Here is a 15,080-nt window from a genome sequence, read left to right as displayed (position 1 = left end):
GCTCATTTGTTTGCAGCAGCAAGTTTGGCTGCTCATACAAATATTATTTGCTATGGCAAGTTCCCTTATTTGAGAAATCTGAGGTTTCAGTTATTGGGCATAATCTTATAGGAAAAAGAAATCAAAGCAAAGGTCAAATTGTGTATGAAAACTCAAAACCAAAGCCCTGCTATTGTGGAAACGGAAAGCTTAAAATTAGGAATTACAGATTCTCTCATTTTAAAGTTTTGCGTAATGTCCTCTGTATTCATTGCAATGCCCAAATAATTATCGCAGTGAATTTCATTCAGAGGCTTTGGAAAGACTGGAAAATTGTCCAGTCTTTATATACACTTTTGATCATTTTATTATGAAAGTAATTTGTTCAAATACAAACTATGTGCTTCTTCCTCTTGGTAATTCTCATCATTCTACCTTAAAAATAAATATATGGACCTCCATAGTAGAGTTACAGGCACGGAAGGATGATGGGTTATTGTATAAGGAAAGAACGTAAGAAAATAATTCAAATGATAAAGGAATGATACAATGTTGGAACTGTGGTTTGGAACTGAGGCATGCAGGTCAGTACAGAGGATAGTTGGCAAAGCAATGGGGCTAATGCAGGAGCTGAGGGCACAGTCGGGGATGGGGAACAGTTCCATAGCTTCAGAGCTGATCTGAAAAGGCACAATGGAAACTAGATATATTCTCCAGAGGAGTTGTCTCACATATTATATCTTAATTCTAAAATATTGGCCTTGAGATACGCAGTTGGGTGAGGAGTATGTAAAAGCAAGGATTGTGGGTTCCGTAGAAGTTAAGAGGTACTGTGATTCTGCCCCCTGAAGTGCCCAGCCCCCACTGTGCTATGTTAGCTGGTAGACCTAAGACCATTGGTGGGAAAGAGCTCTCGGGCTCCAGACTGAACCCTACCACTTCTGGCTGGGCTATATACTGCAGGCTAGTGAGTATTCCTGGACTATTTGGGATCAGTCCAACACACCGAAGCACAACCTCATCTTTGCTCCACTATCTTCAGAGGCAGGTCAAGTGGCTGGTTCTACAAAAAGTGGGAATTGGGGCACATGTATCTGAGAGACAGGTAGCTGGTAGGGTGGTAAAAAGTAATCACTGTCCTGGGGGAAAACACAGCTTGCGACAAAGCATCATTAAGAGCCAGGAAGGAAGTGAAGTAATTTGGGGGAGCATGTGCAAAGGGGAGATCACAAAAAAGCAACAATAACGCCTAATGCCGAGTGGGTTTCTGCTCTTAGAGGCAGCTTATGGCGTTTCAGCTAGGCTTGGAGTGCCTCTTAGTCTAAGGTGCCTTAAAAATAAGATACAGTTCGGAGCACTGCCTCTTCTGTACAATAATGCTCATTATCTATTCAGAGATAATACTGCCCTGACACACCTAAAACTGTCATAAAGTAACAATATCATTCAAACTTAGTTGCGTGTGCTTGTGTGAGCATGAATGTGAGTTTTAAAAGAGATATAATACATATGAATAGATGAGAACAGCAGGTTTTCTTAAACCTTCAGGTTACATAAAACAGTGATTGCTGAGTAAATGTTCGGCTGCTGACTGTCGGAATGCAGAGCCAGTTTTGAATATTTAAGCAATAATTGACACTGTCTTCAAAGCGATGAATGGCTCCCATGTTGAGACCGCATATTGCTATGTTTACTTAGAGGCTGAGTTGATGATAGGCTTTATGTTACATGCAGGAAAGAAGAGAGTCTCTGAAAGATGTTTCATACTAATATTATTGTCAACACAGAGAGAGAGAGAGACAGTGGTTTCTGATGTGAACTTTACAGATTTTGAGCTCTTCGTGAAGAATTAGAATTGTTTAAGTTTTAACTGAATAACTGATTAGCATTATTCAAATATACCTGGGAACTGATTCATACTATAGAAATTTGTTCAGATAAATGTTATAGAGAAGGAGGAAATGAATTTTTTTATATCTGAAGGAGAATGCCCTGACTTTCAGATAGGCTCTCCTCTTCCTTTTGAATTATAACCTACAATTATTAAACATTTATAAAATCATCAGATATTTTAAATTTAAGTTTTGTATACTGGGAAATATGACTGGATTAATTCTTTCTGTCATCTAAGTGTTTTATTTTGGTTTGGAAGCATGGTCCAAGAAGTGAGGTAAACGTAGTTGTACAGAGACATCTAGGAAACTTTTGACTGAGTGAAGTAAACAGGGCTCCATATTTTAAGAAAAAAGACTGGACATTCTCATCTATCTGTTGGACAGCACTCCAACTGCAGCTTGGTTTGTTTACTGTGTTTCTGTTTTATATCCATTCTATGTAGCAGACTGACTACTTTTTTTTTTTTTTTTTTTTTTTTTGCGGTACGCTGGCCTCTCACTGTTGCAGTCTCTCCCGTTGCGGAGCACAGGCTCCGGACACGCAGGCTCAGCAGGCTCAGCGGCCATGGCTCACGGACCCAGCCACTCCGCGGCATGTGGGATCTTCCCGGACCGGGGCACGAACCCGTGTCCCCTGCGTCGGCAGGCGGACTCTCAACCACTGCGCCACCAGGGAAGCCCCAGACTGACTACTTTTATATACCAAATTCATAAATTCAAGAAAGTTATAATCAAGATTTAGACAATCTAAGATGATCCCCCCTGTAATGTGTCATAACCAATCAGTAAGTGAAAATTAACAATATAAATTGAGTATGCTAAAATAAGTGAGAGGAAGAGTGATCCACAGACGCTCCAAGGTTAAAAGGTGACCCCAAAGGCCAACTGCTTTCTACATTTCATAGGTGTGAATTACCAAAAAATAGTGGAGCAAAACCTAAGTTAGATGTATCTGTGGTGAGAATATGAGTATGAAAATCTGTGCTTGGAATATTCTTAGCTCACTGACCCTTGCTCTTCTCCTGAAAATGTAATTTATTGGGTGTTGTGAATTTAAGCTCCCAAGTGTATCACCTATCTTTCTGTAACTCAATTTGGCCAACTCACTCTCTGCTGAAGACCATGAAGATCCTTTTAAGCCTCTGTCATTCTCAGAACATGAAGTTATTTCCTATCTTCTTTAAAACCACCATATCTATTTTAGGCACAGCTCTATCTTGATATGGAGACGGTTCTTGTAGGCAAATAGAAGTTTCTTGTAGGCAAATAGAAGTTAAGTGGGATTCTTTAGGACCAATTCATTTTTTTAAAGTTTTTATAACCATGACATTAACATTAAAATATGATCTTTATTTAAAATGCCCTACTATTCATCCTCAGATAAGATGGGAGAACATAGTTTTATATTTACTCCAAGGCAGTCAAATATCAAGCTAGTGACAAACAGCAGATAAGGACTACAACATGAACTTTGATAATCTAATAAAAAGTGTCTTAACAGAACTATCTAGCCATAATTTTTTAAAGAACAGCCCATAAATTTATGATATTAATCAAAAAGTTCCAGGAGGCAGTGGTTTTTGATCAGACTAGTTGCTTCTCTCCACCCCTTACTTGTTCTATTTTTTCTTGTTCAGTAATCCTTACCAAATGGTCATTTTATTTTCCCAGTAACCTAGGAATGGTGCTTTCTACAAATACTGTTCATTCCTCATACATCCATCTCTATTGCACTTGTATTCATACTTCCTTTCCTCTGATTTGTGTTACTCTTCTGCTGTCTTCAAATTTCAAATTGTCTTAACATGACAGAAAAGAGTAAGTATAGCCTTCCTCTAAATTTCCTCAAGAAACTAATGAATAGAATGGTTAATAACACCTTGTTACACAGATAAGCTTCTTTTGCCTCCTTTACAGGGTGTGCACATCTTCATAAGATTGTCTTCCACTTACTATTGTATAGGCACAGAAGCCCCTCATGAGGGTTACAGCATGCATGCAGCAAGCCCAGTCACAAGGTCCTTGATTTGAGAAAGCATTATAATTTCCCCTCAAATTTTCTCCTCTTCCATGGAGTCAATACCTACAAATGATTTTTTCCAAATGTCAGTCATGCAAATGGTCTCTATTCTTTCATTTGTTTAGTTATTTCCCCAGTGGGAATTGTGGAGAAGGGGGATTGTCTACTTCACTGGCTTCTAGAAGGAAATAAAAAAAATAAGAAAAGAATAAAATCTCTAGGAATACACCTACCTAAGGAGGTAAAAGACCTGTACATGGAAAACTAAAGATAGAAAGTTATACAATATTCTTGCATTGGAAGAATGAATGCTGTTAAAATAACCATACTACTCAAGGCATTCTACAGACTCAGTGCAATCCCTATCAAAATACCAATTGCATTTTTCACAGAACTAGAACAATAATTTTAAAATTTGTATGGAAACACAAAAGACCCTGAATAGCCAAAACAATCTTGAGAAAGAGTAACAGAGCTGGAGGAATCATGCTCCCTGACTTCAGACTATACTACAAAGCTACAGTAATCAGAACAGTATGGTACTGGCATAAAAACAGACATACAGATCAATGGAACAGAATACAGAGCCCAGAAAGAAACCCACACACTTATGGGCAATTAATCTACAACAAAGGAGGCAAAAATACACAGTGGAAGAAAACAGTCTCTTCAATAAGTGGTGCTGGGAAAACTAGACAGCTACATGTAAAAGAATGAAATTAGAACATTATCTAACACCATACACAAAAATAAACTCAAATGGATTAAAGAACTAAATGTAAGACCAGGTATCATAAAACTCATAGAGGAAAGCATAGGCAGAACACACTTTGACATAAATCGTAGCAATATTTTTTTTGAATCTGTCTCCTAAACCAAAGAAAATAAAAGCAAAAATAAACAAATGGACCTAATTAAACTTAAAAGCTTTTGCACAGTAAAGGAAACCATCAACAAACCAAAAAGACAACCTACTGAACTGGAGAAAATATTTGTAAATGATATGACTCTTAAGGGGTAAATATCCAAAACATACAAACGGCTCACACAACCAACATCAAAAATCCCAAACAACCCAATTAAAAAATGGGCAGAAGAACCAAATAGACATTTTTTCAAAGAGGACACACAGATGGCTAACAGGCACATGAAAGATACTCAACATCGCTAATCATCAGGAAAATGCAAATAAAAACTACAATGAGGTATCACCTCACTCCTGTCAGAATGGATAGCATCAAAAAGACCACAAATAATAAATGTTGGCAAGGATGTGGAGAAAAGGGAGCCCTCATACACTGTTAGTAGGAATGTAAGTTAGTGTAGCCACTGTGGAAAACAGTATGAAGATTTCTCAAAAAGTTAAAACTAGAACACCATATGGCCCAACAATTCCACTCCTGGGTATATATCTGAAAAGAACAAAAACACTAATCTGAAATGATACGTGTATCCCAGGGTTCACAGTAGCATTATTTACAATTGCCAAGAAATGGAAGCAACCTAAGTGTCTACCAACAGATGAATGGATAAAGAAGCTGTGGTATATATACAATAGAATACTACTCAGCCATAAAAAAGAATGAAATTTTGCCACTTGCAGCAACATGGATGGACTTGGAGGGCATTATGCTAAGACAGAGAAAGAGAAATATGCATGATATCACTTATATGTGGAATCTAAAAGAATACAACAAACCAGTGAATATAACAAAAAAGAAACAGACTCACAGATCTAGAGAACAAACTAATGGTTACCAGTGGGGAGAGGAAAGGTGAGAGGGGCAATATAGGTGTAGGAGATTAAGAGGTACACACTATTAGGTATAAAATCAACTACAAGGATATACTGTACAACACAGGGAATATAGCCAAAATTTTATATTAACTGTAAATGGTGTATAACCTTTAAAAATTGTGAATCACTTTATTGTACACCTGTAACTTATATAATATTGTACAGCAACTATACTTCAAGTAAAAAATAAATAAATAAAAAGAATTTGCTGATTGTAGGGAGTTATTTAAAAGCTACTCTAAATCAGTGATTTCCAAGTGAAGCCCTCACTCAACTAACCCTTTGCCACTAGGGCATTTCCTGGCCACCCTCGACTATAATCTTAATAATGCCTTTCCACTACAATGCAGCCCTGTGCAGTTCCCTAACTTGTCCTGACCTAGGAGGACACTCATTAAAAACCATTAGGGAGCATTAAAACCTCCTTAAAACCTCGTAGTGTGTGAAGCCTGCAACCAGAAGAGTCTGCTCCAGAGATCTGACATTGAGGCTGCCTGAAGTAAACTCTGGGCACCCTTGGGCTGGCTGAGCCATGCACAACCAGACTGATCTTGTCCACATTAGACTGTGGCCTTGAGAAAGTCCCTTAACATCTCCATCTCTTTGGACTTTGATCTCTAATAACTACATAATATCTCCTGGGCCCTACAACTTGATTATTTCTTATTTCTATATTAACATTTACAAAATGGAAATTCATCGTAGAGCCAAATATATTTAAAGTAGCATCTCTCCATTATCCCAATGCCAAAAACTATCATTAAGTCAACAGTGGGTTCTATCTTCAGCAGAACCTTTGAAATGAGAAAATATCACAGTAATGACAAAGTATTTGGGAGACAAATATGGGTGTCCAAAGTAGGCTAATAATTTAGAACCCCTTAAAACAAACATTATTTAAATATTGTTTATTTAGGCATTTATTTTGTGAAGTTAAGGGGAATAAATGAATTTCTTAGGGCTGCTGGTATGGGCTTCAAGGACTTTTCAATTTGCATATACCCATGGTCGGAATACCCAACCAAGGGAATGTAAATTGGTGCACCCATATGGAAAACTACATGGAGGTTCCAAAGCTAAAATAAAACTACCATATGATCCAGCAATCCCACTCCTGGGCATATACCTGGAAAAGACAAAAACTCTAATTTGAAAAGATACATGCACCCCAATGTTCACACCAGCACTATTTATAATAGCCAAGACATGGAAGCAACCTAAGTATACATCAACAGATGAATGGATAAAAATGTGGTACACACACACACACACACACACACACACGCACACACATGCACACACACACAATGGAATACAACTCAGCCATAAAAAGGAATGAAATATTGCCATTTGGATGGACCTAAAAAATATCATACTAAGTAACCCAGACAGAGAAAGACAAATGTGTGGACATAACTGACATCACGTATGTGTGGAATCTAAAAAATAATATAAATGAATTTATTTACAGAACAGAAACAGACTCACAGACATAGAAATCAAACTTATGGTTACCAAAAGGAAAGGAGGGATAAATTAGGAGCATGGGATTAACAGATACACACTACTATATATAAAATAAACAACAAGGATTTACTGTATAGTACAGGGAACTACATTCAATATCTTGTAATAACTTATAATGGAAAAGAATCAGAAAAAATATACGTAACTGAATCACTTTGCTGTATATCTGAAATTAACACAATACTGTAAATCAACTATACTTTAATTTTAAAAACAAAGAATACCCCAGCCAAGATATGTCAGTACTAGCCAAGACCTTTGTTTCTTTCTTTTCTTTAGTTTATTGTTTCCTTCCTTGGGACAGTGCAGCAGTCAGAATCTTAAGGAGTCCCTACGAATTTCATCTCCTGTGTGAATGCCCCATATAATTCTATGAGTGTCAATGGCCTGTTAACTTGTTTAGATATCATTCCCATGACTGCATGGCGTTATATGGCAAAGGGAGATTATACTGAGTGAGCCTGATCTAACCAGGTGAGCCCTTTAAGAAGAGCATTTTCTCTGGTCACAGAAGAGAAAGTCAAAGAAGCATGTTCAGGTTCACATGGAAAGCAAACATCCATGCTGTGAACTGTCTAACTGGGGCCATGTGGCAAGGAACTGAATCCAGTCTCTAGGAGCTAAGAGTGGTCCCCAGCTGACAGCTAGCAGGAACGGGGGAGCTTCAGTCCTGAACGTCGAGGGACTGAATGCTGCCAACAACAGGTGATCTTGGAAGAAAACACTGAGCCCCAGCTGACAGTGTGATTTCAGCCCAGTGAGACTCAGAAGAGCACCTAGTCACACCATGTCTACACTTGTGACCTACAGACATGAGAAAACAAATGTGTGCTGTTTTAACCTGCTAAATTTGTGATCATTTGTTACACGGCAATAAAAAACAAACACAGAAAAACATGAGTTTACATTATTCTAGTTATGCAAATAGTCATATGCAAGAAACTGAGTTAGCTGGAACCTAGTTATGTTTTACCAGTCCTTATGGATCTATGTTTTGGAAAGGTTCTCATCTGGCCTGTTTCATCATCTGACTAAAAAATTTCATTAGTACCTCCACGAATACAAAGTCAAACAGGGGTTAGGCCAGGAAATCCCTATGGTTCTCTGTTTATAAGAGTTGTACTAAATAAAGTCTATGGTACCTTTCAACCCAAATATCATAGGGTGATTTTGCCATATTTATGAGATTTGTATAGTTAACTCGAATATGACTTAACCGCAAGTATACAAAACAGCAAATAAAGGATAAAATTGAAACATGAGTATAGCGTGAGAGTTAATATTTCTTTGGTGCTTATTATGTGCCAGACCGTATGTTTTCTATATGCATTAATTCATTTAATCCTCAAACACCCTATAGAATAGATGCTATTTTGTTTCCATTTATAGATGGGGGAAAAATGGTTGAACAGATTATATAAACTGCTCAGCACCTCCCAGCCAGTAAAAGATAGAACCAGAATTCAAATCCAGGGCTGTCTGACTTCAAAGTACAGATACTTTCACTACATCTATGATGGCTTATAAAATTGGTAGGATAGATTTAAAATACAGTATTTTGAAAAAGCTGTTTCCTGTTTATCAGGGGAAACTGTTCCAATCCCACTTTAGTATGTCATGGTTTGTAAAACACATGCAGTAAATGAGATAAAAGAACATGCAAACCTCAGAAATAATTTTTTTTCATAGTCAATTCATTCCTAAATATTTTTTACTTTATTCCTTTCTTGGTTCCTATAAGTAACAGTATTAAAATCTCTGGGTACATATAAAACCATTTATTATTATTAATGGTTTTCAAAATTTTAGTGTTTTAAATAGCATGTTTTTAAGAAAAAGTAAATGTTTCCTCATATTATTTTCATGGAGTACAGTAAGATATTGGGGGTTTTATCAATAAGTTCATTTTCTGCTTTTTTCTTTTTTTACTGTAAAGTTAGACAGGGTCTGGAGTATGACTGTCAACATCGAATAAAAACACTTAAAAATGAAGGAAGTCAGTAAGTTCTGAATGCAGATACTGAGTAAAGGTAAGAAGCAATAACTCATAAAAATGTCTATTTTTTCTGGTCTTGAAATGGATGCATTACAATGATAATTTGAGGTGTACTGTAATTTCAGGTTTAAAGGAAGTGATAGTTTTACAGATGTACATTTATCCTCTGAACTTATAAACATTTAAATAATATAAGCATTACAGTGATAGAAAACAGGTGTGCTGGCATGAAAATGCAACTGTAATGTAGCATACTGTCAAGTATTAAATTCATTTTCAGGCCCTTGAAAATTCTTTCAGTATACATCTTTAAGTAAACATTAAAGTTACAAAATAACTGTCATTTGTCAAGAAGAGAAATATAAAGTATTCCGGGGGTATTTTTTTTTAAGGATCCACATCAGCACCACTATCTGAAAACTACGATGTTTATGATCAAATTGAATATTTGTTCCATTCCTTTGAGACATTATTGGCTGGCAGCCTCTGCTTTGGAGAATGGATAAATTGGTTTTAGCTCCACTCTGGTGGTTAGATCTAAAACCTAGGCCAGATAGTTATACTAATGTCTTTAATTACATGGTTTTAAATTCTGTTTATGCCCTCAGAGGAATTAATGTAATTATAATTTAAAGTTGGTTTTTCCCTCTTTTTTGTTGCCAGGGACACATAAATCTATACAAGGAGAGGCTTTCACAGTGCTTTTGTCTGGCTTTTGTTTGAACATGATCCTTGAATCTTTTAGCTCCCAGACAGAGTTTGACAGCAGCAATTTGGGTTGGCAGAAGAACCAATCTGGGGTCTGGGAGAGTTTGAATCAGAGTTCTTCCACATATGGGCTGAGAGATTAGGGACAAAGAGCTGGGCTTATTGTGTGCTCAGTACTGTCATTTGTTTACTGTAAATAATAATACCTTGACAGGACTGAGATAAATTTTAAAAGATTTGGATGTAACCAAATCATTTTGGTCACTGAGATAAATTTTAAATGATTTGGATGTGACCATTCCTCTTATGCAGGAAAATGACCCATGAATTTTGTTTTCTTTTTCTTTCTATGTTGCGGGGTGGGGCACACAGGCATTGTTTTGCGTCTACTTTTCTATTGTTTGTGAATATGTATTTGTATGCCCACCTCATTATTATTGCTCAACACTGTAAAGAAGATTAGTACATTATTTATTTCTTGCATGAAAGCTATGAACTCCTGTTCTATGAATATCTTTACACCTGAACCCCTCTGGGAGCTGTGATGTAGGTATTTTGCAAGGGGGAGGACTTTCCCCTCACTGCTACCATCAGAGGAGATGTGGTTCTGCTTCTGCAATTTCTGTCCTGGAATATTAAAAAGCCATCCTTTAATGAACTGGCCCGCAAAAATTAAGTACCATTTATAACATTACTCTCATGGAAAACTGTGTTCTAAGTTTCCATTTACTGACACAGGACACACTTTTGTTCAAAACCACCTATACTTAAGGCCCTTAATTTTGCATAATGAGTACATATATTTTTGTCGATTTAATATATATCTAGTGCATGAATGCTATTAAAAATTAATAGGAGGGGCTTCCCTGGTGGCATAGTGGTTGAGAGTCCACCTGCCGATGCAAGGGATGCGGGTTTGTGCCCCGGTCCGGGAAGATCCCACATGCCGCGGAGTGGCTGGGCCCGTGAGCCATGGCCGCTGAGTCTGCGCGTCCGGAGCCTGTGCTCCGCAACGGGAGAGGCCACAACAGTGAGAGGCCCGCGTACAGCAAAAAAAAAAAAAAAAAAAAATTAATAGGAAAGGCCTGAGGATTATGAAAAGAAAATTAAAGCTATATATACTTAACAAGATACAGAAAAAAAAGGTAAGTTGTCTTTTTATTGTAAATGCTATGCTTTTTTATTTGTTTTCTTAAATATATACCATACTTCATGTTAAAAGTTGCTATAGATTAGAAGCTTTTTGTCATTTAAAAAAAACATGGACCCTGGCTCTAAACATTATGTTAATTTCTTACTGTAGTATGTTTATAAAGAAAGGCTTTTTTAAAACTTTTTTCTTTTTGTTTTTCAAATGTACTTAATCTCCAACATTTGACTTGACTTAACTCAAAGTCTCTATAAAAGTTGAAGCATTTCCTGAAAGCCTCTTTAGTGCACGTTAATTAAGCAGAGTAATGAGTAAGAGTCGCAAAAGGAGAGAATGGAGAAATCAAGTTACTTCACAGAGTTAGATTTGAAAAATACAATGCTGAAATCAGGCAGGGAGCGTAATGCAGTGGGAGACAACTGGGATTGGAGGGCAAGGTGTCAGCAATGCAAGCTCAGCTAACCACCTGTGCATCCTTGGGCAGTACTTGCATAGTACATCTATGCTCGGTTATTAGGCAACCCTGAGAGTCTGTCACCTCTACAAACTATAGGAGCAGGTAAACCATATAAAAATCACATAAAATTGAGAGCTTTGGGGTCTCTTCAGCCATTCTGGAATGAGTTGCCTGCACCATGTGGTGTTGGAGAGACATTTTACAATGAACTGCAGCACATGATCTCATTTGTGATTACTTAGAAATGGCATTTGCTGTTGAACGTAGGTCTCTGGGAAACAAAGTGCTTTTAACTGCTCATAATCACAGTACAGAATAGAGAAAAGTAAGTGAACAGGTCAGGTTGATTCTCTTTACTAAAATAGAAATTAGGCTTAGGTCTAAAATTTTTAAGAAAGCTCTCTCCATTTTTAGGTATACATTTTGCTACAAGATGATTAAATGACTTCACACTTAAGAAGTTTAAAATGAAAAAGGCAAGCTTAGTGGATTGCATCATCAGCTGATTAATGAAAATGTTAACTAAAACATCACCGTCAAGCATGTGGACTGATCTAATTAGTTGATTATTAATTCAGATTTAGTGCTGAGTACCTTTACTTTGAACATCAATTTCAGCTTAACAGAAGTTCTTCCTGATTCTCTGTCATCATAGAAAACAAGGCTTGGCAATTGGGCAATTAAAGAAATGAATGAATAAATATTAGATTAAGGCCTTTCCTGACATGCATTTCTTGAGTGCCAAAAAATGTTCACAGCATTGTCATTACAGAATAGAAAGCCACTTCTCCTTTCCAAACAAAATGGCACCTTTCAACCATATCAAAATCTCCCTTCATCCAAAATTATATTATCATTTTTTTTTTTTCTAGCACTAGTAAGTTCCTGACCCTATGCTCTATTCCGTGAATCTCAGGGCAAACAAGATACAGTATCTGTATTTAAGTATCACGGCGTACTGGATAAGAAAGTCACATTATCAATCTCCTGTGATTAATGATGCAAGGGGAAAGTGGGCATTGGTGATTACAATGGAGAACAGAGGAAACGACTATAACCTGTCTGGGTTGGGTGGACAGAATTAGAGAAGGCAGGTCTGTATTAGAACAAGGGGAAATGGAAGGACTTCCCTCTGCCTTTCTCGCTTATACCCTTTATCTGATTTTTAAAAGGCTGATGTCATTACCTGGCTCCATTTCCAATCTCTCTCCCATTTTATCAAGGTTTCTTTCTCTTACTCCTAAACCCTCCCATCCCTTTTCCTCTAGAGACCAACAGTCTTTTCCTTGCAGTGGCAATGGCCTGAAGGTCTGCTGACTAATAATCTCATTAATTCTCATGATATTTGAGAAAAAATAATATATAAATGACAATTATTACTTCAGTTTTACATATGTACAACTTGAGCCACGAAGAATGAGACAGATTGCCCAGGGTTACACAGAAAAGGGAGGAGCCAAGATGGGAATGAATGAAACTCCAGAATTGTATCCTTAGACAAACACTTCACATCATACATAGTCACCCTGGGCTTCATTAACAGGCTTATTATCGGAACAGAAAATGTCAGATTTCATCTAGAAATATCATAACCATATTCATGTTCTAGGATATCGCAGTATAAATTCAAAAATCAGCATTCTAAGGATTGGAACATATAATATTTTACACATTTAGTTTTTGCAATATCCATCATCATTCAGTAACGTCATAATATTGTGAAACAAAAATGCATTTCTTAGGTTGAGCCTGTGAGTTTGTGTGTGTGTGTGTGTGTGTGTGTGTGTGTGTGTGTAATGTTTAGTCTGATTATAATGGCAGTTTGAATGCTTGACGAGTCTATGGAGATTGGCAGTAATTAGCATGACAGACAAAAGGAGCAAATGTAGTCCATTTATGCCTTGGGCTGAACTAATTTTAGTGTTAAGCATGAATCTAATATCCATAAATATGGAATAGTTATTAGCAGGTATTGAATCAGAATGATATTTGTAGTTTCATAGCAAAGGTAAGACTTGTGTAGCTTCAGTAAAACCATGGGTTTTGTTCAAGATAATGTTCTGGAAATATTGACTGGATAAAACTCTGCTAGGAAAATTAGTGTCTAACAATCCATAGACATAAAGTTCGAGCTTATCTTTTCTGGTAAATGTTAGTTTCTTTGGTACAACATGCACTCAGTCAAGAAATAATATAATTCTTACAGAACGGTTGAAGACAGGATCTTTATGCAATATACATAAATGTTTATAAACTATATCTTTTTATCTCCAAGATGAAGTCAATTTGCTTCTGACTTAAAACAGACAGTACCTTAGTTCAAAGAAAGTTGAACAGACTCAAGTTTTGATAGTATCAGGTGAATTGGAGATTTGGGAATTTGATCCCAGTGATCTTTTGTGATCTCTCAGTCACTGTCATGTGATTAGACTATTAGAAGAAAAATTTTTGTCGTGTCACTTCTAGATTATCAGAGAACTATGTAAACAGCAGCAAAATTGACTCTCCTTCAACATATCCTAGTCCTATACCATTCCCACAACTTTACTGTTGGAACCTGACACATATGAAGAGATAAGTGAAAGGACATGTAGCTGAAAGAGAGCCACATGTGCATTGCTACCCTGGATCAACCACTTACCATACATGAGAACTTAGATAAGTAATTTAACCTCTGAGAATTTAGACATTATAATTGTAGAGATAATACAGACTTGACTATATCATGAAACTAAGTATCTTATTGGTTGATGACTATTAAAACAGGTCAGTAATACTATATCCAAAATACTGTGTTAAAAATAGTATTAATAATGTGCAGAATGATACAAAGCATGCCAGGTCTCAGAGCTCATAATGGTGGACAACGGAGGAAACTCAGGACTCCAGAGCTCAGGCTTCCATAGAAATTGGATCCCCCAATACTGGCAATGGAGAGAGACTCTTAATAAGGGAAGAGACAGCTAGACTGTGTTCCCAGCCAGTCAGTCTCAAATAAGAAGAAGCAAAAGTGTGTCAGAATCTCCACACAGCAAGCCCTATGAAGAGTTCTACTTGTAGAAGAACTGAGCCTCTGGCCAACAGCCAGCTGGAAACTGAAAACTGCCAACAACATGAGTGAGCTCAGAAGCAGATTTTCCACCCCATTTGGGCTTGAGATTTCTGTAACCCCAGACTACAGTTTGTCTACACTTCCTAAGAGACCCTGAACCACCCAGCCGCATGAGTGACAGGGTCTTGGTGCTCCAGGTGGGTGTCAGGCCTGTGCCTCAGAGGTGGGAGAGCCAAGTTCAGGACATTGGTCCACCAGAGACCTCCCAGCTCCACATAATATCAAACAGTGAAAGCTCTCCCAGAGATCTCCATCTCAACGCTAAGACCCAGCTCCACTCAACGACCAGCAAGCTAAAGTGCTGGACACCCTATGCCAAACAACTAGCAAGATAGGAACACAACCCCACCCATTAGCAGAGAGGCTCCCTAAAATCATAATAAGTTCACAGATAAACCAAAACACACCACTGGACGTGGTTCTGCCCACCAGAAAAAC

Source organism: Phocoena phocoena, chromosome 6 (genome assembly GCF_963924675.1).
Source record: "Phocoena phocoena chromosome 6, mPhoPho1.1, whole genome shotgun sequence".
Classification (NCBI taxonomy): Eukaryota; Metazoa; Chordata; class Mammalia; order Artiodactyla; family Phocoenidae; genus Phocoena; species Phocoena phocoena.
This window is presented reverse-complemented; position numbering follows the sequence as displayed.